This window comes from Typopeltis vanoorti, chromosome 18 (assembly GCF_054136105.1).
Source record: "Typopeltis vanoorti isolate ZY-2024b chromosome 18, IOZ_Tvanoo_1.0, whole genome shotgun sequence".
Lineage (NCBI taxonomy): Eukaryota > Metazoa > Arthropoda > Arachnida > Uropygi > Thelyphonidae > Typopeltis > Typopeltis vanoorti.
In genome coordinates, this window is record NC_143566.1 from 55,597,397 (window position 1) to 55,624,552 (window position 27,156).

Here is a 27,156-nt window from a genome sequence, read left to right on the forward strand (position 1 = left end):
ATTTGCTTCAATTACCTCTCTACTATCAGTATTCGTCAAAATTGTTCTCCCACAGACATTCTTTCTTTTACTTGCCATATAGTGAAAGAACTCCTTCGGATTATCTTTGGCTAGGTCAGCTAATTTCATCTCGTACTCTTCCCCCCCCCCCCATACTATACATGCCACTCTTCTGGCCTGCGCATTATACTGCTCATAGAGTGCTGATCGCCTTTCTCTTCAAATGTCTTCCACAAGCCTTTCTTTTTTTAGCAACGCATGTTTAATAATGTTACTCATCCATGTATTCTCATTTAAATACTCGACAATTTCCGATGTACTGTACTACTAGCATCCTTTCCCTGCAGTATGTTATTCCATGGCACTTCTCCAGATAGTCTTCTGAGTTTACAAGATTAGGGCTGGAAATCTTTGTTCATTTACAAAACTTCCGTAAGAAGTGTAGAATTTTTATTTTTGGTATTTGGCTATTTTTTTCAGCTAACGACTTTTATTCTTTAATTTTTTTTTTACGTTACTAGAAGGAACGGCACAAATAAAAATTAATAAATCCTCTAACGCCTTCACTGATAGTAAACTCTATCGATTCATAAACCACGAAGGCTTTTCGAGGGAGATTAAAAGCGTGGTAGATGGAGAAAACAGTAGTCCCACAGATTCAGAAATACAAAGAACCCATCTTCCAACAAGATCTCGCGCCATGCCACACTTCAAAAAAAAAAAAAAAGTGAAAACTGCGGCCATCTCGTGGTATTGAACCCTAACAATCTATTATTATCCATAATACTGTTAATTCTACTATCCATTTTTTGAAATGGCCAGTAGAATTAACTGGCAAGGAAAAAAAAGTCCTAGAAAAAGTCTTTCTAGTGGACGGCTAGAATGGAAGTTATCTTCCTTTGGGCAGCCTAGCACTATGAAAGCAAAAGTTATTTCATAGAATTACAGACACATCTCAGACAACTAAATTCCTTTAATTTAATATAAGAATTTTAACTATTCTAGCTGTCAAAAAACACTGCCTCACCATAATTGTCGGCAACGTTTCAAAGTTAAAGAATAATGGCCAATACCACTACAAACAATTTAGATCGCATGGGCACTTCGTTAGAATGAATCATCTCACTACATGTGAGATGATTCAGTACAAAATTTTCATACTATAGGTAGATGCTACTACTAAATCCATAGTATTTTTTGCTTATGCTCCTTGTTTCTTCTTTACATATGTTGTACAGAAGTTGTACATATGTTGTACATTCATATCCCACTGAAAGCCTGAATGACTTTCAGTGGTATATGAATGATTGATTATGCTTCATTAATATGGCCTTCCGGTATATCCATTTCATTACGTTGAATTTTAAGCTCTTGCCAAACTTTAAAAAATAAAAATAAAATAAAATACCGTAGTCACATCACTTAGATCTTTCAGTACGATTCTAAGAATAGGATCCATGAAAAGTAAGAGACAGAGGGTGAGGATGGAAGTCCAAACTTAAACTTTAATGTCTTTCGCCGTAACCTACCCTCAAAAGAAAAAAAAAAGGTTTCAGCGGCTCCCAACATTTTGGAAAACGAAGCTGCAGTTTTCCTTTTAAATTAAAGATAATTCTATTAAACTGAAATTCCATCATCAAACAGCGATGAGTTTACAATAAAATACAGAATTATCAGAAATTGTGATTTTGTTCACTAAACCAGCCTTATATCATCATATTCCGACTTCCAACATCATCAGGAGAATTAACAATATTTCTTAATGTGAGAATAGGTTCATTTTTTTTTTAAATCATGATACAAAGAAAACGTTTACAGTTATATGGCTTCAGTGCAGCACTTCTGATTCATCCGCATAATAATTCTTCACATCGTTCTCGCAATTGCCTGCCATCGCATTCATTATGTGTGCGCATGGACTTCTGCATCTTCCAACTGGCGCACTAAAGCGACTCAGATGCTTAAACTGAGATCTAATTGTATTATTATTACTTTCGCCACACGGAGAATGAAAAGTGCATCGGCAAAAGCCAGTGTCGCAACGCAATTTCGTGGAGCCCAGACGCAGCTTGAAATCACACACACGACACTCTGTCAGAAAAATTCGTGCGATTCAGGGTTGAGCATAGCAACGTACCCGGCACAATTGTTGCAGCGCTTTAACCTGTATACTGTCTTTTTTCTTTTTTTTTTTTTAATGATGTGCATCCTATCCAATTTATTCTTTCTACAGTTATTTCCCTTCTATCATCAAAATGTAATGGGATATTTTAAAATCAAACAAAAGTAAATGTCTCTTTTAGTAATAAATTATTTATACATTCAATATAATCGCGATCAGCTCAAAGTTAGCGCTTGATGGGCACACTGAATAGCAGCACCTCATATTGGCATAAGCCTATCCTGGAAAGAAGAATCATTTTTTTCACCTACAATTTTATTTTTTACGTTTACTTTATGCTTACTTACGGTGTTTGAGCGGCTCTCAAAACAAGGAAACAATATTGGAAAATGTATCGACATACACTGACGCGAACTTAATTACAATGTTGGAAGTTTAATTTAAAATTAAATTTAACTGGATTGTGTAGAACGCTTGGAAAGCACACATCGCTAAGAAAATTAAGTTATGCAAAGATACTATTATTTGTGCATATGTCCGGAATACTCATTAATTAAATAATAAACGTAGCAGTCTTTATTAAAATCTGAGTTTTTTTTTTAAATTTTTTAACGCGGTTCGGTTCAGACAAACCATCCAACATTCACTGAATAGCTACTCATTTCATTGTACAATATTGCTAAAACATCTATTTAAAGATCGCATCATATTTTACAGTTGTGGAAAGATTTAAGATTTTCTTCACCCTGACAGACCATCTTAAACATTAAGAATTTTAAAATCTCTAAGTAGCTCGGAAACTGAAAATAACTGAACGCTGAAAAATATGCTAGAAATGTTGCCGCGCTGAGAGTAATCTTATCTGGAAGTCTTTCAGTTCCTTATATGTGATGAGGCTCTAGATGCATTTACTACGACTACGGGGGAACACGAAACGAAACGCTCAGCAACAATTTTGAGACCGAGTGTCATGTGCCTCGACTTGCGCAGACTGACGAGAAAGCACGTGAACTGGAGACACAAGAAAAGCGGAAACTGCAAAATTATTTTCTTGTACACTCCTTGTATTGAGCTTTTCGTTTGCAAGGATCATATTTTCATAAACACGATATCAGCTCAATTTATATTTAGAACAAAATCATTCTACCCCAAAATAATCGTTTCCGAATGCACGATGTTTAACCTGGAAGTGTCGCGCTAGCTTCTACAATCATTAGACTACGAATGCCAACCGGAAAGTACTTGATCTTTTGCTATATATATCGCAGTCTCAATGTTCATCGCGCAACATTTTCTCTTTCCGCACAACTTGGAGTAATGTTACTAAGGTACTACACTTAGGACGAGAGAAAGTAATGAGCAGCTTAGAAATAACTACTAAAAACTTTTATCATAAACTTGTAGGACGATTATTAAAAACAACAAAGACAGTCTTAAACTTGATACTGAATTCGTATACCATGTAGTCATCCCTGTACTCTCTACTTTCCTTTCAGATTAATAACAACCAAGATTTTATTAATTTAAATTGTATATAATAATAATAACGTACCATCAAACGCGGTTAGAAAATCAAATTAGGTTGAAGGAGATTAGTAATTCAGAAAACGCTATTTTAATGTCAATTTAAACAGAGCGACCAAGGCAAAGATGGAGGAATGGTCTTTAAAAAAAAAAATAAATAAATAAAAAAAAAAGCGGCGCTACAAGCAATTAGGCTTAATAGTTTCACTAGAGAAACAAAATAAATTGCTTTTCCTTTTTTTACTTATGAAAACATCTACAATAGTTTTATTAATAAAGCAGCTGTTTTATTCATCATACATAATTTGTGAGTGGTAACATGACGAAATCTAATGATGCGTTAAAGAATTCAAATCTGAGTCCGATGAACTGTTTTACAGATGTCAAAATGAGTTAGTCAGCGATCTATTTATAACGCAAAAGCTCTTATCGCTCTAGCCCTTTTCAAGCAGTAGCTGACGTGTTTTGCCCCCACGTGCGTATTCCACGAGACTTCTCATTTCGCCTCTCGTCTCTTTCTCTCTTCAGAAGCTGTTTATAGCAATATTTAAATAAGAAAATAAAAGTGAAGCTACAAAATTCACGTTTTATTGCTAACAACAGCGGCGAGCTGCCAATCGTGTAATATTTAGAAACAGTATGCAATACTAGCTCCCTGACTTTTGGCATCATAAGCTGCTGTCGGGCCCGATTTAGCCACGTAGGATGTAACTGTTCCGGATGCATCGACACCAGGAAGGTGATACTTTCATGAGATCCGTTAGTCTACTGATGCCGTCATTCATCCTACGATGTTCTTGTCAGGAAGATAAATCTTTCTTTACAGATGATGACTCCTCAACCTAAAGAAGGCACCCGACAAAAGAAAAAAAAAACTACTAAAAAATTTCATCCTGGGAGTTATTTACTAAAACAACAAACTTAATTATGCTCTTTATATATACAGTATATATATATATATATATATATATATATATATATATATATATATATATATATATATATATATATATATATATATGTGTGTGTGTGTGTGTGTGTGTCCTTTTCAATTCGATAGAACAATATGTTGTAAACAGTGGCGATGGAATTTGAATTTTAAACAGTACTTCGAATAAAACTGAATGTTTTAAGTTTTTTAAAAAAATTAAAAGACCAGTGTACGTGTATGTGTGCGCGAGCGTAGCCTTTATGTTGAGAATTGAATTTGCATCTTTTATATCTCAAAACTTTTTTAAATAAAAAAAAATAGAAAAGTGAACAGCAGAAGACAAAATTATAAAAAATTAAACAAATCAGTGATAAAGTTGGATATGTGGTATCGTCTAGCTTATTTTTAAAAACTTTCGGGAAAGTAAGTAGTCAGTGGCTCAAAAGCTTAGCCATTTTTGTTAGAAGTCGATTGTCTCGGTGTACTGTTAAAAATAATACTAGATTCAAGACAGTATTTTGCCCTAGAAATCACGATGACTGCTTGGTGCTTACTATAATTAAAAGGCAAATTTTCGCAGAGATCGTGTCTTAATTTAAATGTAGCAATGCATACTGAAGCAACCAGAGATACGGTGAGTCAAGCTTCTAAGCAACTACGAGTTTACATCATTGTTATGAGCTGTGTGCGCAACTATCACTTACTTGAAACTTCGGTTTCTAAGAATAGGGCAAACTCCTGTTTACTTTAACTAGGTCTATAAATACGGATTTGGATACGATGCATGAAGTCTTTGCGGCATAAATTTCTTTAGTGGCTTAAAATATTAAATTACACGTGTAACTTTCGGAAATACAAACACAAAAAATAAGAAAAAAATGTTGTATTTCTTAACATTATGAAACAATGCAACAAAATTTTATTATACCAATTTATAAGTTCAAAGTGGATTATACTCATCCCATACATAGCCTTGAGAAAGCATCTATTCCAGGAAGAATAACAATTAGCGTGTATATGTTTACTACATAAACAAGCATTTTGTAGAAGAGGACATAAGTGGTTCAGTGTTAGAAGTAGTGCATTACTGAATTCACAATACAATAAACTATTTTTAATTATAAAAATTAAACTTAATTTTTTAAAGCATAGAAGAACAGACATTTAAACCTCTCAATGACTTATAATGAATAAGTCATCAATAAGCTATGTAAAAACACCTCCGTAACACAACTGGAAAAACTTTGAGCCCTCTGATTAAAAAAGAACTGGGTTCGATTCTCGTCGTGACGAGATGAAATTTTATATGGGCTTTCTTCAATTTAAGGTGAGTTAGTTAGCCGATCTCATACGGAGTGGCAGGTTTTTTTTTTCTTCCAGAAACTCGGGTTTTACATCCCACATACAGGCAAATCGAGCATGAGAACACACGCAATTTGAAGCCAAAATATTGTTAGCTGTGAGCGGTAGATGGTATTGTGTATTGATGGTAGTAGTGTCGTTGGAAGATTAAGTAACGGAGATTTGAGTAGTATGTCCTCCAACTCCTCGGGAGTATCACGTAGTAATAATGCTAATGGTTATTTTTACATATATTAACAGCAGAAACGTTTGTATACAGCTGTCAGATTTTCAAATCTCAAAACGAGTGCATGATGTCATGTATGAAGTAAGACGTGCATCTTCAGTTAATCAAGCAAAAATAATATATTATGTATGGTTATTAATGATTAGCAGCAGTAGCATTCAGGGGCGAATGCTGGTCTTGAAATTCACGCTTGCTCGTTATCATTCAGGGAGTGAGAGGTGTGATTGAAGTCTGATTAGCGGAATAATGAATTACTGACCATTTAAAACTATATATTTAGAACTGTATGTACATTTAATCGTACAAATACAACATTTATTTTACAAATGTTATTCTATCTTTTTCAGTTTAGCTACTTGAATACAAATTCTACCCTACGGTTTTTCTTTATGAACTGGTCAATAACATCGTCATAAAAAGTTGGTTGTAACTTAATTTTCCCACGCAACACACACACACACTTGTAAATGCTGGCTGAAGCTCACTGGCTAGAGCTACTTTGACTGAGTATGGCCTTATGTTTAAGACGACGCGAATGGAGCGGATATGGCTATGCGCGCGGATGAAATCACAGTGCTGCAGCGAGGACTTGGAAGCTCCTACAACCGAGCAAGACAAGGTAGCTTTGACTAGACGAGCAAGCATCGGCCTTCGATACCAACGCAAAGCTCAATTATTGCTATGCAAGTTTAAGACGTCTTCTGTCTACAAAAATAAAAGCCTAAATGGAATGCTTATAAATGCATGCATTTATTAACAAATAAATATTACTTCTTTCTCAATTAATGAGCTTGCGCAGCAAGCATGGAAAATTCGCCACTGTTATACATGTCTATAAGGATGTGCATTGCATTATGGGATACTAAAGCAACTGAACTGAAGTCATTAGCCTCTATATGCAAAGTAACCCAGTCGTGAAGTGACTTCACATGCAAACTTTGTTTGCTTACACTTGGATAAAGGATGAAACCAAGAATATAATTTCTTGGCATCTTTAATTTATAGTATAACAAAGTGAAAAAACTTTCATCAGAATTTCCTTTCAGGTATGGAATGGTAACTTTATCTTCAACAGAAGGTGACAAAGTAATTCATTAGGTGTTTTATTGATCATAACTATTATTAATAAACTGCTTTTAGGAAGTCAACGAATTTCATCATATGGCGTGAGACTACTCACCCTGTACTGAAGGCACAAAGTGACTTAAAAAAAGAGTTCCATGTTTGGCTTATAAAGCACGATTTCTGGATTCTCCAATCTTTACACAATCCCAGTAAAAATGTACTGTGTAATAGAGTTACCCTTCATGAGTGGGCTTCACATAACAAATAAATGGTTTGTTTAAGATCACACTTTCATTTCCATGAAGCCAAAGAAAAGGTTCTGAGAACAGGTGAAGAAAGGAACTTGGATTCTAGATGCTCTATTAAGTAATACTTCATCTTCTTCTTCTACTACGCGTTATTCCCGCTTCCCATGCAGGGTCCGCGTGTTACTTTTAGATGCGACTTCTTGTTAGTACTACTCCCAACCGACCCGTCGCCTGGTCTGCCGCTGGGGGGGGGGTATATTTTTGACTGTAGAGGCGTATGTTCATGGGGCCGGTTTGCCTGTTTGCGGGATGAAAAACGCCAGATAAACTGGCGGGAAAAACCCTACTGACTGCGCCCAAGACTGGCTAACTTGGCTATGCCTGAGGAAGATCCTCAAATTCCTCACGTCTACAACGGGAATCGAACCTGGGACACTCCTTCCCCAGGCATATGGTTGCGAAGCGCAAAGCCACTAGGCTAACCGCGCGGTCATTAAGTAATACTTCATAGAACACAGAATTCAAGTTCCTTTTTTCTGCTCTACTGAAGCCGGGAAAGAAACAGGTTTTGATCAGATAAATGGCCACATAAACAAAGAACCTCTATTTTCCAGTCCTTTACCTCCAAATACCTCCATAAATCTAAACCTTACCAAACTCTGTACAAAAAAAAAACAAAATGCTCAAAGAAAAAGGCCTAAATATTATCAACCTTCTTTCATCCTCCAAACAGATTATTTGTTATACCGATAGATCGTCAGACACCAATATGATTAATGGAAACGCTGGTGTTCTCCTTCTACTCCCGAAAGGTGAAAAACTTTCAATAAAAGTTGGATCTGGGAGAATTGCTTCCAATTTTATCAGCGAACTTTATGCAATAAATAAAGCACTCGAAGCCTACTTAAAAGTATCATCATCTCAACAATCTGAATGAATTATAATTTACAGTGGCTCAAGATCAGCTATGGAGGTAATCAAAAATGGCAATACCAAGCTCACACAAGACATCCATAAACTCTTGAATCAACTAAAGTGGTTAGGAAAAGGTTGCATTTTACAATGGATCCCTGCTCATGTAAGCATTGATCATAAATTAGCAAAAGAGGCCAGAGAACTCAACCAAGAAACTCACATAATAGCTCTTGCCGATGTCAACGCACTAGCAAAAGCTAAATTAATTCCACTGAAATCAGTGATACATCAAATTCCCGAAGTCAATGCTGACAGAAAGACCTTCACTATGATAGCAAGGCTACGAACAGGACGTTATAGAGCAGCGCTTCCCAAACTGGGGGCCGTGAAATAATGAAAACAAATTTAAAATGTTTTAAGACTAAGTAGATTTTTTTATTTTAAAAGAAACGTATTTAACTTTTATTATTTTTTTGTTATTTTTTATATTTTAATGGAAAAATTCACACATTGGTGTTGGTTCACAAACTTTGCTTCCTGCGTATTTCGGCGCTTAATGAATATTAGTAAATATTGCTTATTCATATGTTTCGTTTCAAAGCAGTGGTTATAATTGTATTTACTTCGAATGCTCTCTGGGGAAGCTCCAAATCTTCCTGTCCCTTTCATCACGCGTTCGCAATCAGGGACTGTTGATACTGACTTTATATACATATCAAAACTCGTTTTATATTATCACTCATCCGAGCTAGTTTTCTGTTACCAATAAAAGTTTCGCATATACTTTACGCATGAAAAAAAAAAAAAGCTTAAACAAGTTCATGTGGGGCGATAGTAACTCGCTTGCAGTGGTAAACAACACGCCCTCCCTAACAGCCACTATACTGCAGAGGCAATAAAAACAAGTACTTCTATTATGCCAGTGAATAAGGTATGAGGAGTCTATGTAATGTATTTCTCAACAAATAGTGCAATTAGAGACAACTGGGATAAAAACACACTAATTAATGAATCACATGTCCCCTCATACAGAAACTATGCTGTATAGACTGAAACAAAACCATATGTTGCATGGGCAAACACAGTATCTAACTAAAAACTATTGTTATTAATTAGATGTGTGAGAGTTCGATTTCCCAAGGCAGCAATAAAATTCAACCCAACGTGTTAAAATTCGTAAAAGTGTTAAAACTAAGTAATATATATATATATATATATATATATATATATATATATATATAAAATGAATGTTATGGCAGTTTCACATATGGAATTTCGTTGAAGAGAGTTAGCATTTCAACTCAATTGTCAGCTATGGTTTTATCTTTCGGTTGCGTGATCTTGTTAATAGCGCACCAATTATATGCACGTTTTAATAACCTGCCTTTGCTGTCTGTTTCGCGTTAAGCTTAATTACCATAAAGGGAGAAAAGTCACAAAAGAGAAAAATGTTCCTAGTCTGGGGATTCCCTTATTCAGGTAATATTCACTAATTTCATGTTATCAGTGTGTGGTGTGCCAGTATCGGTAAGTGGTGATATTATTTGATCTATTCTACGTTAAAAAATTTAACCCTGAGATGGATAAGTGGCTGATAAAAAATAAAAATCCCGCGAACAATCAGAAGCAGAAACACTCATAAAAAAGGACAGTATTTCATATTTTACCAGAATAGCCCGCATCATCTTCAGAATCAAATGGCAAGAGGCAAAAAATAATATATGCATTTGATTTTTGCAATATTCGTTGTGTATGTTTTGTATTGAATATAAATACAATAAATATTATAATGATATCTCTCTCTATTACGATTTTTTTCGAGGGGGGCGGTGAATATTTTAATTTTTGCAAAGGGGGCCCTGACATCCAGAAGTTAGGGAAGCACTGTTATAGAGGAATGAAGATCAATATAGATGATAGAACATATAGAAACTGCAACTGCCCCAATACTGAACTGACACCCACTCACATCTTTACCTGTCCAGCAATTACAGCAGCCTTGCAAGAAATAGATCCTAATCCTGAATAACAGCTCTATACAAACAAAACAATCGACATAGCCAAAGCAGTTTAAGGAGCACATGGAAACATCTAAGACTCTTCAAAGGACAAGACAACAACTGAAGCCTATTACTGGTTTTATAAATGCTGTTTGACATTCATCTTAATGTCAATGAGATTCTTAACTACCTAAACGAAGGCAAACCTGTCAAAAGAACACATCTATTATCACAAATCATTATCAGGTTTCAAAGAAGCCAAAATTCATTTTTCTTGTAAGGCCATTGAGCCTTACAAGAAAAATGAAGAAATTAACTTTTTTTTTAATATACGATATATATTAATCCTATACAAATACCAGCACACTCATATCAAATTTTCATAAAAAAATTGAGATGGCCCGAACCTGCAAAAGAGGCATGAAATGGCTTTATTTTGTGTATGGGATTAATATATATTTAAAAAAAAAAAGTAAATTTCTCCATCTTCCACTGCATTCTTTATCATTTTGAGCATCCTTAACAAAAGCATACCATGTGGAAATTATCTTTTGTTACATATTAAGATGTTCCTTGCATAAGAAGATATATTCATAAAGCTTTTCATTATATATCAGAATTGGCAATCTTTTACCTGACTCAGCTTCAGAAGGAATACCAATGCACAAGGAATTTTATCACCAATTATCTTCTTTAAGCCTCTTTCCTCCACTGCTTGATATAGGCTAAAGTTGACATTGACTAAAGTTGTCTTTAGTCAATACCCTCCATATCATGTCAAACTTTTGTTGATCAGCCCTCCATCTTGTCCTCTGGCAACCTTTCCTTCTCTTGGTATCCACTTAGTGCTTAATTTTGTCCATCTTTCATCTGTTAGTCTACTAATATAGACAGCACATCTCTATTTACATGGTTTACAATATCTTCTACTCCACTCATCTCTCTAATATTTTTTTTTTCTGTTGCTCCCACCCATGAAAGGTTAAGTGCAAGCCTATAGTATATTTTGTACTATTGGTGGGTTAAAGATTTTTGTTTTTTCTACTTTTATCAATTTCATAGTTTTAAATTTTAAATTTTATATTTTTATCAATTTTGTATTTAATTTATTTTTTACATAGTCCAGAAACTCTGCTCTAAAGACCAAACATGGAACTTTTTTTTTTCAAGTCACTTCAGGCCTCCAATAAGTGGAGCAGTGGTCTCACACCAGACGACTAATGACATTTCCAAGATCTGCCTTTCTTATGAAGTATTTCCAAACTACAACCTGCCACTTGTCACAAAAAACATCAGTAAACTTCTATTTCAATTCTCATCTGCACTCCACACAGAGCACTGATGTGCTTAGAGATCCTTCAACCTCTCATGTATGGGATTAATATATATTAAAAAAAAAGTTAATTTCTCCATCTTCCATTTTTCATGTAAGGCTCAATGGCCTGTCATGTGGCTAAGTAACTTGGCCTCTTTGAAAACTGATAATGATTTATGATAGTAGACGAGGCAGATAGGCATGTGTTCTTTTGACAGGTTTGCTTGTTTTGTGGGATGAAAAACCTAAGTTTCTAAGAATAAAAAAACCCTTCTATATGACACCAGCTAACTCATCCTCAGCTGAAAAGCCCTGATAAAATTTCTACGCATCTCAGATGGGATTCAAATCCAGGTCTTTCCAACCATCAATACCAAATGAGCTATGGGGTTTTAAATAGTTAATATGAAATGAATTATTAAATTCATTTCATATTAACTATTGGCTTTTAGATATGTTTTCTATATCTGTGTACCAAGTCTTCATCAGCTGCACTCCTCCTTTCTCAAAATTTTGGATATGAATGATGTGCCATCCAATCTTTTCACTTGAAATCCTTCACCTATAAAGGTGAGACATCTTTGATAAATTTTTACCTTATTCACCATACTACTGACTACAAGTTACCAACTTCTAATTAAAAACTATTCTTTGTGGTTTAAAAGAAAATATCAGATTGTGAATCAATCATAGTTCCTCACCACCGCAGTGCTAGGAGAGATTCAAATGGCAAAAGTTGAAACTAATGATACAAATCCTACTAAGTAAAATATGTTAAAGTGGACTGTTTTGAAATATTTATATAACAGGTAATCTAAAGATACACATATTTCTTAATTTAAAAAAATTCCATTTAGAAAGACAATTTTACTAATTCATTTCTCTTGGCATTATTGTTTAACATAAAAAAAAATGAATTTTTTTGTGTGTGTACATTGAACTACTTAAAATCAGACAAACAAAATAACATTAAAAAATAAGTTGCTCACAGTACTATACACAAAACTTGATAGAGAATGTCATTGTGATAGGCATAGAACGTGCTTGTTGCAGTATATTTTTCATTATTAGAAGACAGTGAGGTAGAGACTTTTTATTATTAGAAGAAAGGGAAGTGGAGTTTTGTTAATGGTAGTGCTGAAATGTTAAATTTGCTGAAAGTGGGGAACTCAGAACAAAAGAGTGGCAGTAACACTGATTATATTTGGTGTGAAATTAAGTAATGGGATAGAATGTTTGGTAGAAAGTTTGTTTAAGAGGTTTGGAAGTAGTAAATGTCACATGGGAGTAGAGAAAATGAGTTTCTTGAATTATCAGACTTTTATTTAACACAGCATGTGGTCAAGGGAAGACAAAAACTATGTGTACCATCACGGGATGTGATGAATAATATTTCTCTGCAATCTTCAGTTGGTGAGAGTGATCATCTGGTTCTAACATGGAAGCTGTTAGGCATATGCCTGTTCCACTCAGGACAGGGAATATGTAGAATTATATAGCAAAAGACTATGAGAGACTGAGCAACATCTTTGCAACAAATGCTAGCACAAATAGCTAGCATTTGTGGAAGGTAGACAGTGCTTGGAAGGTGTTAAAAGCACACTTGAAGGCAGAGACGTCAGACTGTATCCCAAGAATTAGGAGAGAAATAGAATGACTGTAAATTCAGGGAATGAATAATGAAATTTGAAGGAATGTGCATAACAAGAAAATTCTTTAGAGAAGGAAAATGAAAGTCCTGAAAGAGTGAAAAGATGTTAAAGTAGCACTCATAAAGGTAGTTCCAAAACAGATGTACCCAATTACCAACCAGTCTGCGCTTTTGAATCTCAGGGAAGGTCTTAAGTTGTCAAAGTTGGAATACTGGACTGATGAGAGAATTTCTTGGATAGTCGATATGAATTTGTTAAAGGAAGATCCTGTTTTAGTAATTTGATTACATTTTATAATAAGGTGATGGCAGTACTGTACTGGACAGGGTGAAGGTTATACTGTAATATTTCTTGATTTTGCAAAGGCAATTGTTAAAGTACTGCACAATAAATTAGTTTTTAAAAATAGGGGATGGGAAACTGATTTGTGACACGGAGAAAGGAAGTAAGAAATATCAATATGGGGGAATGGTGGCTCATAGAGGGAAACAGCATGGATGTTGTCACACAGTTCTGTATCGGGCCATTGCTGTTTAAGTTATATATTGATGATATGGCATCTAGGTTAAAGGAAGACATTCAGTTTTTGAAGATCATGCAGAATTGGGGAGAGTTGTGAAAAATAACTTGGAAGTAATATTTCTTCAGTGGATTGGGATATATGGGAACTCTGAGCAGAAGAGTGGAGATTCCTTTTCACTATCAATATGTTACACATATTGATAGTGAAAAGCTGCATTTCAGATCAAAGGAGATGAAATGCATTTTACAAAATATTAATGCAAATACACTGCAAGAGGTGGAAGACGCACAGAAGATTGCAGAATAGTGAAAAGAACATTAGATTAGCCAAGAGATCAAATCTGAAGACAGATTTGATCTCCTGTGACGAAGAAATGCTTAAAAAGAATTCAAAGGCAAATAACATAACTACAGACTGTGGGATTAACTAAGGACAGGTTAATTGACCATGGGTTGCATCATCTGTCAGATAATAAAGGAAGGGATGTGATCAAGTCACATAGCTTGGATGGTGGTAGATATAAGAGAAATTTTTCGGTGCATGCAGAAAGAGAAAGAACAAAAAGTCATTCATAGAAAGCGAATTAATTTAGTTGACACCTTAGGGAGTGAGGAGTAAATTTTCTCATGGCTAGTATAATATGTTGTTGCCAAAGAGTGATGAGTGAATGAGTTTAAGATGTATGACCAGCATTGTATGAGCAGGGTCATCCCTGATGAATGGATTATAATGAAATATTCCTGTTCCTGTTGTTTTAGATTATAAGTATAAATAGTGTTTTAAGACACTAATGTGTCAGTCTTCCCTATTTCTGGCCTTTAGCTTCAATGAAGACTAGAAAATGATGTCATTCTTACTGATTAGTTCTGATTCTGATGTCTGCCTTGCTGTAATTTAGGGTCACTACTTCTATAGGGCTTAGGCTCTCTGAAAAGTGCTAAGTTCTTAGTAAAATTCATTAAAAGTACTAATTTCATGCTAACTGAATGTGAAGTTTTAGATGAGGTTTGCTTCAAATTTGCACATACAGTTTTGCAGTCCATCACTGTGGTGCATGTTGACATTAGCAAAACAGATTTAGTCTGTTATTGAATTCGTTTATACACAGGAAATGCTAGTTGTCATTTAATGATAAAACTAATAAAGGACTCAAATGCTGAGACTCCAGTATTATGATTATCTATTATGCATTCAGAATTTTGCCTTGATTCAGTGTATCTCAAAACCACTGCAGCAGTTAAATAGTTAAATATAAATTAAAGAATGAAATTAGTTTTGAAAACTATTCAAAGAGGAAAATCAAAATCAGATATTCTAAACAAACAAATTGTAGAAGTACTTAATACTTGTTGATATGCATATTATCTAGCAGTAAACTGCCAAATAATATACATACCAAGTTATTCTTCCTTTACATTTTCATTCATGAAATACTTATATATTAAGAAAAGGAATCTGTTATCAACAGAAAAGAAACAGAGTAGAAATAGATGATTCATTTATCAAACTACCATTTTGAGCAATATCTAGAAAATGGTCTGCAAGACCCAACTGACCATACTCATGACTATGGTAAATATTTTCATGTATTTTTTCCTTCTTCCATGCAGATGTTGGTTGATCTTCCTTCCTGTCTGTCCATAGCAGGCAAACTTGAGGGAATAGGACACTTTAGATACTCCAGGCACAGAGAGAGAGAGAGGAGGTAACAAGCTTTCAGTAGGGTGGTTGAAAGCCATGCAGAGATAATATTTTTTTAAGACTCTGGCTATAATTTTTGAAGTGCCTCTCACATAGGGAATGATGATAGCATTACTAAAATCTTTCTGAAGAGAAGATCTGATTATTTTTTTGATACTGTGGGAAATGTAGCCAATGGATAAGATGGTGTGGTGTATATGACTAAGTGACTATATGATAAACACTAACCAACAGAGGCTGTAAGAGGGGGACTCATTAAAACAAAGTTATAGGCTCTATTGGTTAGTGTTTTAATGACACCATATTGTTGAGGGGCAGGGGGGGAGATGATGGGAAAATTTGTGAATGTATCTGGCTTCCTATATACTCCTCTCTTTGTGCCTGGAGTTATATGAAGTGCGCTGTTCCTGCAAGTTGGTCTACTATGGACAGACAAAAAGATCACAAAAAACACAATCTGTAGTCATGATTATGGTCAATCAGGCCTTGCAACTATGCTTTAGATATGGCTTATAGAATCAACTGGAAAAAAGATCACCATGCTCCACAAGAATAAATTTGGAAGAGGAGGACTATTTTAGGAATCATCAGCTGCTCTCAGAAATCAGCTTAATTTAAATAAATATGGTTGAATTAAATTTCCCAAAATATGGGAAAGAGTAATATTTCGAGATCACAGTTTACATTCAAAACCACCAAGAAGTGCCCACAGAGGGCATTCAACCCAGTTAAGACTCTAGTCTTTCGTTCATGTGTTGTGCATGTGTTATAAGTCTCATATTGTACTCCCTGACGATGTCTCAGTGACTGAAAAGAAATAGTGGAAGAATTAATATTTTTAATCCTTTCTAAGTGCTGTTTCATTCCATTAAGCCTCTAAAATGAGTTTCTTCCACACTTAAGCCTTAACACACAGCTGAAATGCAGAGTATACTTTTAATTAAAGTTATTTAACTCAAAACAGTAGTTTGAGTTTTTACTTTAATTCATAAAGTTTGATTTGTAAATATCTATTACAATGAGTGTCTCTTAAAATTTAATCACATTGAAAAAATAAATATATATGAAATTATATGAAACTGAGTTTTTAAGGCTTGCTTAAAAATTTTATGAATACTTGTATTCATAAAAATACAAGTATAAACAATAGATTCCACTTTTAATATAAATATGTTGTTAAATCCTAATATTTTATTTTTATTCCTGATTTTTTAATTTTTTTTAAAGAATTTGAAGAGAGAATCATTTTCAGATTACTAAATATTCTAAACTTCTACATATCATAGGCAGATACTTTTGTGAGTTGACAAAAAAAAAAAAAAAAAAGGAGAAAATGTGAAAATATTTGCACAAAAATTATTTAAATATGATAAAGATCCATAAACTACATCTAACACTGCAACATCCTGAAATGCCTTGAAAAAGTACATTTGGTGTCCAGAGTTAAATCATCGAATCCTCTGTCCACCAATTAATGTACTATATTATAATTAATGAAAGAGAACCTAGTGGAGAATTCAATGAAATCAGCAAACACTAATCTTTTACCTACACTGATGATTGTGCCATTGCCACTCAGGCGGATCATTCTGAGAGTGTAGAACAAAGCTCTCTGAAGCACTGATTGAACTCAGCCCTTACTATAATGAAAAGTAGTTGAAACCTAATCCCCTAAAAACGCAAGGCTGTGCTTTCCATTTAAAGAATAAACAAGCAACAAGGAAACTACAAATAACTTGGGAGAGTACTCACTTAAATCACTGTTCTGTTCAACACTTAAATATTTAGGGGTAACTTTAGACTGTGCTCTCACTTATGAAAGACATTGTATAAATACAAAACATAAAGCAACTACAAGCAATAGTATTGTTGCTTAATATTCTCCAGAAACTATCTGGCACTGCCTGGGGAACACAAGCTCAAGCAATAAGGACCAATGCTTTGGCTCTATGTTACTTGGATGCAGAATAGGCATGCCACATATGGTATAGATCAGTGATGACGAACCTTTTTACCCAGGTGTGTCAAACTTTTTTTTTTTTAATATTGACGTTGTTGATGTGCCACTTGCATACATGCATTATAAATGTAACTACATAATCATAGATGGTGACTTATACATATCATATTAGGCTATTTATTTAATAGGACATTGATATGAAATCTATGAATTCATATTATACAATTAATTTAATAAACTGAAATTACAAACTTACATTACATTTAATGACTTTTCTGTTACTGACTACTGGTAGAAAGTTCTTTCAATGAACAAACCTACCTAAGCCTTAACTGAGAACGATCTTACACGATTTATCGCAGTTTTTTCATCAGAATACCAATATTTTTCAACATCCAAGGTGTGTCACCTGAAATCCTCAAGTGTGTCAGTGCTGACACATGTGTCATAGGTTCACCATCACTGGTATAGATCATGCCATGCCATGCCAAGCAGGTGGATTTCACCTTAAATGAGATATGTAGACTCATTACAGGTTGTTTGAGACTGCCACCTCGTGAAAAAAGTTATTGTTTGGCTGGCATAACACCTCCAGATATTAGACGTGAGATGGTGGCTAGAAATGAGAGGTTTAAGGAATCCATCTTCTATTTGGATATCAACCTGCCTATCAATGGTTAAAATCCAGGAAAAGTTTTCTTCATACCACTGAGAGCCTTACTGAACCATTCCAAAAATCAAGACTAGCCTCATGGAAGACAAGGAACAATCACTTAACAGATTGGGTTGTACTATATGAAAGTCTTCCACCAGGCCAGAGAGAAAACTGGATTATTTGGAAAGCTCTAAATGGGCTGCAATGCGACGTTAAAAGATCCAAGAACAATGTAAAAAAGTGGGGACTCTCATGTGAACAGTCCCTATGTGAAAATGTAGGGAGGAGCAAACTATAGCTCACATCCTGAACTGTAGGTTATGTCCCTTTAGTTGTACAATGGACCTTCTAGTGTACTTTTACTTGGTGTATTTATGCTGCAAATCATGTTTTTTTTTCTTTTTAATTCCAATATGTAATAATTTTTTTTTTTTATAAATTTATGTGTATGTGAAGTATGTTGCTTCTGAGCTACTGACATGAATAAATAAAAAATAAAATAAACACTAATGAGGAAAGGAATAGAATTCTGAAATTCTTTAAATCTGCATTTGAATTTTTTGCTGTGGTTTTCACAGAGGATACTGTTGCAATGTCTTGCACTAATGCAGTAGAACACTCAGTGCAGATTTGTAATGTCCTATTTACATTAGGCAATATCAGACTTCACTGAAATATATAGAATGTTTTCAGAAGCTACTGCATCAATATGAAAAGGCAGGAATAATTGAGAAGTCAAATTCTCAGATAGTCCATTCATCTTAATTGAAAAGGCAAATTGAAACTTAAGATTTGTCTTAGACTTGAAAGTCATCAATAAAGTTACAAAGCCAATTGATTTCTCACTGTGTAAGATTGAGGAATTATTCATTTGTTTGGAAGGAGCATAATATTTTACAAAACTAGATTTAAATTCTGGATGCTTTCAGATCTCTTTGAAGAAAGAAGACAGAAAATACTTTGCATTTACTAATAGAGCAGAGAAATATCAGCTATGTAGATTACCACAAGGTGCAAGAAATTCTGCCATGTCATTCTAGTCATTAATAAATTCAGTCTTATCAGATTGGGAAATGAAGTCATCTTTTCAAGATGATCTTCTAATTTATTCAAAGGATCTAGATAGCCATTGTAAAATCCTGTAGAATGTTTTAAAGAGATGAGATGAAGCAACTCTTTAAAGTGCTCTAAATGTCCATTTTTCTTAAAAGAAATTGAGTATTTAGGTCATAAAATCAGTAACAAGGGAATTATGCCAACTCAATCAAATGTAGAAGGCATATTATCAGCCAAACCACCAAAAACAGTTGGGCAAGTTCATAGATTCATCGGCATGCTAAATTTCTACAGAAAGTTTATTCCTAATTGTTCACAGCTGTTGAGACCATTGTGTGCTTGACAAAGAAAGGATCAGATTCAATATGGTTAAGCCGAACAAGAAGCATTTGACAACCTTAAACTGGCATTAACTAAAACTGCAATTCTCATTTATCCTAAATTTGGTGAAAATTTTTATCTTTCTGTTGATGCTTCAAATGACTACATTGCTGCTGTATTAGAACAGAAAGGAGAATATTTTAATCCAGTAGCTTTTGTTAATAGGAATTATCAGGTCCAAAATTTTTTCCTTTGAGAAAATTTAGATACTTGTTAGGACAACCTATTAAAATAAGATCTGATCACCAGCCTTTGTCATTTCTTCAGATTACCTATCTAGATCTGAAGGATATGATGTGATAAATCACCTAGGGATAACCATTTGAATCAAGATGAAGAGAAGTTCAAAATTCATGTTATTCATAAGATGAATATGGAACCTAGTTCACAAATCTGGGAAAAGGATGGGATTGTTCATGCTAAGAATGATGATCCTGTAATCAAAACTATTTATGAAACAGCATTGAGGAATGAAACTCAATTAGATATATTTTTAAACCTAGAAAACATATTTATATAGAGATGGGTTACTCCTATCTAGAGAAACAGAAGAAGGAAGGTTGAAAGTGAAAATATTGGCACCAACTCAATTGAATCCTTGGATTATGTACACTTTCCATGATTCTGACTTGGCAGGCCAAGGATTTTCTAGAACTTGGAAAAGAATAAAGGATCATTACATTTGAAAAGATATGAAGAATGACATACTCACATATGTAAAATCCCCTTAAGATTCCCTTTTAGAGGAAAAGATCCACTACAAGCAATTCCAATATCTTTTCAGGCTGTTGCTATTGATGTAGTAGGTCCACTGCCAACTACTAAAAAAAAAAAAAAGGCAATAAGTATATTCTAGTAGCCATACATATGCTAACTAGATTTCCTGAAAAAGTCTCAATAAAAGATCAAACTGCAAAGACTATTGCAAGAAAGTTCTTGAATATGATTATTTGTAGATATGGAACTCCTCAGACTTTACTTTCAGACCAAGGAGCAAATTTCACATCTGAACTGTTGTTACAATTGTATAAATAACTCAATATTAAGATTTTTATTACAACTTACCACCCACAGTGTAATGGTATACGTGAAAGGCTGAATAAAAATAAAAAGCAATCTCAAATGTAAAGCATTTGAGATTGATGTACTTACTAGATTCTGATAGTTGTAATAACTTCAGTCTTCTTTATTGTAATTCACAATTGTTAACTGTTGTGATATCTGTCATTCTTTGTAATGACATTCTCTTTTCAGCAACGATCACATGTCAGCCATTATTACCCAACTTCTTGCTTCCCATTTACACGAAGTGCATATGCTCACTGAGGAAATTGATGGGTGATTGACAGCCAACAGAGAGAGAGAGAGAGAGAGCATTCGGTACCTGGGTAATGAAGAAAAACAAGAAGAGAGAGAGAGAATGAAAAATTTAAAAATGGAGACCATAGAATTTTTGTTTTAAGAAAACGTGACAGTTGGGAATATATATATATTAATAAAAGATTCCAAAAAGGAGTCATAACAATGTGGATCCTTTAACTGGGAGAGATGAGACTGTCAACAAATGATTAGTAAATAAAGGAAGATATTGGAGAAGACATTCTAATTCAACATTTGAAGAAATGCTGTATGAATCACATCCTTAAGACATATGCGATTCATTATGTGAGATCTATTCATTATTCTATTGGAAAAAGTGAGGGAATTAGTAACTGTACATCTTAATACTTCTGTTTATGAAATAGTAAAAGAAACTTTTTTTTCTGGTAAAAAAATTGGTGATTTGTGTGTCATTGAATTGCATAAGGTAAGAATATTTATACTCTAGTGAAACAGAGCTGATAAGTCGAACAAATGTATGTAAATCAAGAAATAAAACATAAAATCCCATGGAAGTGAGGAAGTAGTTGTATGTTTTAAGAAAAGGCCTAACAAAAAAACTGATTCTAATGAGCATTTGTTGTGAAAAACAAAAATATTCAGTCTAGTAGACATGATTAACCATATGTTAAACAACCCAGTAATGGAATGAGTCAGAGTGAATGATTTTATTTTTTTTAAGATAACAAGATCTCTAAAGTGCAGACTTATTTTAGAAGGTCTTGAATCCAATTAACTTTATAGTTATTTAATTTTATTTAAAATGTAGGAGGTCATAGCAGAAGAGTTCACACGATCCCTGGCTTGTTTACAAGCTGCGAATTCTGCTGCCAGCAATCTACAGTATAGTACTTCTATAGTTTTATAGTGCTACTAGCATACTCTAGATCAGAGACGCAATGGCTAAAATTCAACAGCACTTATTGTAACCGACCTTGACAACCATCTCATCCAATATAGAGAACCTTTCCTCTGTAAAAGATCTTACTGCAAAAACGTGGATTTTATGTCTACAGGAGACACACAAGGACATCAATAAGCCAGAACCAAAATTGCTGGTATGAAGCTCATAAAAGAAATACCACATGAAAAATATGGAAATGCTATTTTCACTCAGCAGGAGCTCCAGGTTACAGGATGTCTAACCACAAACCTAAACAACATAGAAATCCTTGGAATAGAATCTGAGTAATATCAGTGTCTTCTGAGTATATAAGCCACCTAGTTTCAGCTCTTTGCTTTAGGCAGATGATTTTATACTCCTAAATAAATTCACTAGAAGTCTGCAAGATTCCCTGAATAAATTGAATAACCAATGTAATAGATATGGTATGAAGGTCACCAATAACAAGACAAAGACAATGAAAATAGGCAGAAGCAATGAAAATATCAACTACATTGTGAATGGAGAACCTATAGAACAAGTAAAACATTTCAGCTACTTAGGCACAATTTTTAGTGAAGATGGTAAATTAAATATGGAAATAGACAACAGAATCAACAAAGCTGGTAGTAGGAAGTCAACTGAATAAATTCATATGGAATAAGAGAGAAATTAGTCAAAACACTAAATTAGCTATACAAGACAGTGTTCAAAATAATTTTAACTTTTTTTTTTGGATCTGAGAGCTGGGTCAGAAGTAAAACACTTGACCAAAGACTAGAGACCACAGATATGAGAGGCCTGAGAAAGATTAGGGGCATGAACAGATGGCATCAATGGTAATATCATATTAATAATGAGGATATTAGGAAAGAACTTGACATTGTCAGCTTTCAGGAATGCGTTAGCAGAGCTAATCTCATGTGGTATGGTCACTTAAACAGAATGGGAGAGGAAAGATTGGCAAAACAAGTGTTCTTTGCCACTTTGGCAAGAAAAAAAGACAGAGAGGAAGACCAAGATATAGGTGGATTGATACGGTAAAAAGTGCTTAGAAGATATAAATATAAGATCTGATAATGCTGGAGTCTTGACAGGTAACAGACTGATTTGGAGGAAAATTGTAGATAGGAAGTTAGTGATGATGTAAATTTTTCATGTGGTACTATCATATCCTGTACACCCCTTGAAGGTACATGGCAGGAATTTGATGATGATGATGTATAACCTTTGTTTTGAAATGTCCCAATGTTTGACAAAGGAAACCTGCTATTATTATTGGCAACTTCAATAGTCATACCACACAGTGAGGTTATAGTGAAATAAATCAAGATGGAGAGTTAGTCAGTGTGCTGAAAATAATCAAATGAGTCATACATGATCAGGGACGGACTTACCATTAGGTGCATAAGGCACAAGTTGGGGGCCTCACTCTCTATGGGGGCCACATTTTAAAACCTTACTTCTCACAAAGAACCATAAAAAAAAAACAGCATACTTATAGTTGCAAAATAAAATACTTATTTTTAAATATTAAATTCATAATATAAACTAGAGGCTGCTGAAAAATTTGTGAGGCCTCCTGCTTCCATTTGAAATACATTGTTCTTTCCTTAGAATATAAAACTAACAGGAACTCCTGTATTCCATAAAATTCATGTATGTAAGCGTACCATTTCTTTGTTGGAAGTATACATGTCCAGCAAACCTGGATAATATTCTGTCCACCTGTTGAAAGAACATGGATAAGAAGTGCAGTTTGACCGTCATGTCCATTAGAAGGGGCAATAATCCTTCAAGCTGAAAAGAACACTTAACTAGATTACGTGGCATACATAGTAGCTACATTCAGCTGCCTACAGCAAGAAACGCAGTTGCTTGCCGTTTGCTCGGTAACCAGAATCTAAGTTATATCAAACTAAATACCTATGAGTTATAATAAAATATCACCTTGGTATCATCACTATGGGTCTGCCTCCCACTGACGAGACCTCAATAAGGGTCGAAACCGGTCTGGGTAGTGGCCCCTCCCTTAATGCATAGCAGTATACATGTCTGCAAGGAGATGTGCTTTGATTTATGGGAGATATTGAGAACAGGAGTGATGAGAGCTTGGTCCACCTTTTGCTACGAGTTGCCAATGGTTGTGCCACCTTATCTCAGTCCTAAAGATATTTTCAGGCGCAAACTTTGTTTGCTTACACTTGGATAAAGTATTAAACTAAATTTATTATAGTCTAACCAAATGAAAAATAAACTTCCAACACCTATGACTTTATCCACTTTTTGCTGCTTGTTTTTATCGTACAATTATAGTTTTTAATGCTAGCACAAAATAAAAAATCCTTTCATACTTTCTTCACTTCATATTGTATCAGTTTAGAAAATCGATGTCGCTATCAATTTTTTTGCTAATCATTTTAATCGCCAATACATTTTAAAATTCTCCCTGAACTTGATTGAAGATTATTTTTGTCAAACAATTATTTTAAGAGGAAAGAGTGCTGTAAAAGGAGTTAGAGATGATAAAGGTGACATGAAAACAGGAGAAAAAGATATCCTTGAAGTATGGAGTAATTACTTTATAAAACTGCTAAAAGAAACAAGCAGTGATGATAGCACAGCGGTAAAAAACACTGACCATGCATGCAGTCAGGAATACATATCTATACTTGAAGTAGAAAAAGCCATCAAAGGCTTGAAATGTGGATAGGCAGCAGGAGTAGATGATATTCGACCAGAAATGCTCAAGTATGGTGGTATAAAAGTCTTACAGTGGCTGCACTGCATAGTTCAGAAGGTATGGACAGAGGGACGAATTCCTGATGATTGAAGTAGAGCTCTAATAGTACCCAATATAAAACGAGAAATAAAACTAGTTGTGAGAATTACAGAGGTATTTTCCTACTGAGTGTTCCTGGCAAGATCTAATCAAGCATACTCGAGAAACGGTTGAGAAGAATTGTGGAAGAAAAGCTTGGTGAAGAACAAGCTGGATAGATTCAGGCCAAATAGAGGCTGTCAGGATCAGATCTTCACTTTACGACAAATAGTTGAGAAGCATGGGAATATAACAAAGATCTGTATTTAAGTTTTGTCGATCTGGAAAAGGAATATGACATGGTGCCATGAGAGAAGCTATTCAATATGCTAAAGTTATATGGTGTCAATCAGGCATTATATCAAGCAATACTTAGTCTGTATTTGAGCTGTAAGTCGGCAGTTAGAATTGAAGGACGTACAGGAAGATGGTTTAATATTAAATCTAGTGTGAGACAAGGATGTACATTATGCCCTCTGTAATTCATTACCTATATGGATCACATTATGAAGGAAAGTAGTATTAAACATGATATCAGAATTGGAGATGTAAATGTCAGCTCTTTGCTTTATGCGGACGATGTTATACTTCTAAATAAATCTGCTACAAGTTTGCAAGTCCTTGACTAAATTGAATAACTGCTGTAATAGATATGATATGAAGGTCAGCATTAAAAAGACAAAGACAATGAAAATATGTAGAATTGTTGAAAATATCAATTGTGTTGTGAACGGGAAACCTGTGGAACAAGTAAAACATTTCAGCTACTTAGGCATGATTTTTACTGAAGATGGTAAATTAAATATGGAAATAGACCACAGAATCAATAAAGCTGGTATGGTAGGAAGTCAATTGAATAAATTCATATGGAATAAGAGAGAAATTAGTCAGAACCCTAAATTAGCTGTATACAGGACAGTGTTCAAACCAGTTTTAACTTATGGATCTGAGAGCTAGGTCAGAAGTAAAACACTTGACTAAAGACTAGAGACCGCAGATATGAGAGTCCTGAGAAAGATTAGAGGCGTGAACAGATGGCATCAATGGCAATATCATATTAAAAACAAGGATATTAGGAGAGAACTTGACATTGTCGGTATCCAGGAGTGCATTAGCAGAGCTAATCTCAGGTGGTATGGTCAGTTAAACAGAATGGGCGAGGAAAGATTAGCAAAACAAGTGTTCTCTGCCAGGTTGGCAGGAAAAACGACACAGAGGAAGACCAAGATATAGGTGGATTGATACAGTACAATGTGCCTTAGACGATAGAAATATAAGATCTGATAATGATAATATTGGAGTCTTGACAAGTAACAGACTGATTTGGAGGAAAATTGTAGATAGGAAGTTAGTAATGATGTAAATTTTTCATGTAGTACTATCATATCCTGTACACCCCTTGAGGGTACATGTCAGGAATTTGATGATGATTATTATAAATTAGCAAATTTTGTATATTTTTTCATTTATATTATTTCCTGATAAGTATAAATCATTAAATTATGTAATATTAGGGAAATTAATGTTTAAAAAACAGTTTCATCCTACAAAAGTAATATCAGAATAAAATGTTTTGAACATCTGTAAAGCAATCAGAATGGTAAAAATATAATAATAACATAAAATAAATTTCTGTGTGTATTTGGCTATTGGTAGGGACTTTTTAGTGCGTCTACTGTTGAGAAAAGTGTTCGTTTGTTGAAAGTGAAAAACATGTTCGTTTCTCACTTTCTCAATAATTTTCGTCAGCTTACGGACTGTTACTCAAGCAGAAAGGAATAGGTGTGTAACCCTCTCTCCTCCCCCAAAAATCATAAATGATTATGTAATACATATGCGCCTTTTCTTTTAAATAATTCAAATCTTTTTTTTTTTCAAGATAATTGTATCAAATTATTTATAATTTTTCGATAATAAAAATGAAACTGATCACTATAAATTAAGAAATCATTTTGGTATAACTGTTGTATCAGCCTGTAAAAGATATGTCAGTATTTCTGTTAGGATATCTCTAATCAACAATGGAAAATGAAACAAGACATTTTTGATGTATTCTGCACTACAGCTAGGCAATTTAGTGTGATTTCTGGGGAAACTTTCTCTCTTCTTTCTCAACAGCAGTGAGAGTAATCTAAGTTTACTTAAGATTATTATGGAGTATTTCGAAAACGTAGTAATATTTAGAATTAAAAAATAAATAAATAACAAAAATAACACTACTGAAATTTCAGCAGACTGCTGAACTGATTTCAGATTGCAAAGAAATAGTACGGGGTGCTTAAGGGTCAAAGCTGTATAACTGAGAGGAGACCTCCACATAGCCTTTAAAGGAATGCAGAGAACCGACCAAGGCTTCTGACCTAATGTCCAAACCTCACTTTCTCGTGGTGCACTCTGTTGGGTATCTACTTTGATACTGAACGAACAAGGATGGGC

General features: G+C 34.3%; 1 long non-coding RNA gene across 1 annotated transcript; it reads right to left on the reverse strand.

Moving 5' to 3' along the window:
• Positions 1–4,212: 4,212 nt before the first annotated feature.
• Positions 4,213–25,645, reverse strand: LOC150096678 (uncharacterized). The gene is made up of 2 exons (XR_016549799.1): positions 20,349–25,645; positions 4,213–4,488 (listed from the first exon to the last, which is right to left on the reverse strand). It is a non-coding gene; the product is annotated as an uncharacterized LOC150096678 (long non-coding RNA).
• Positions 25,646–27,156: the final 1,511 nt, after the last annotated feature.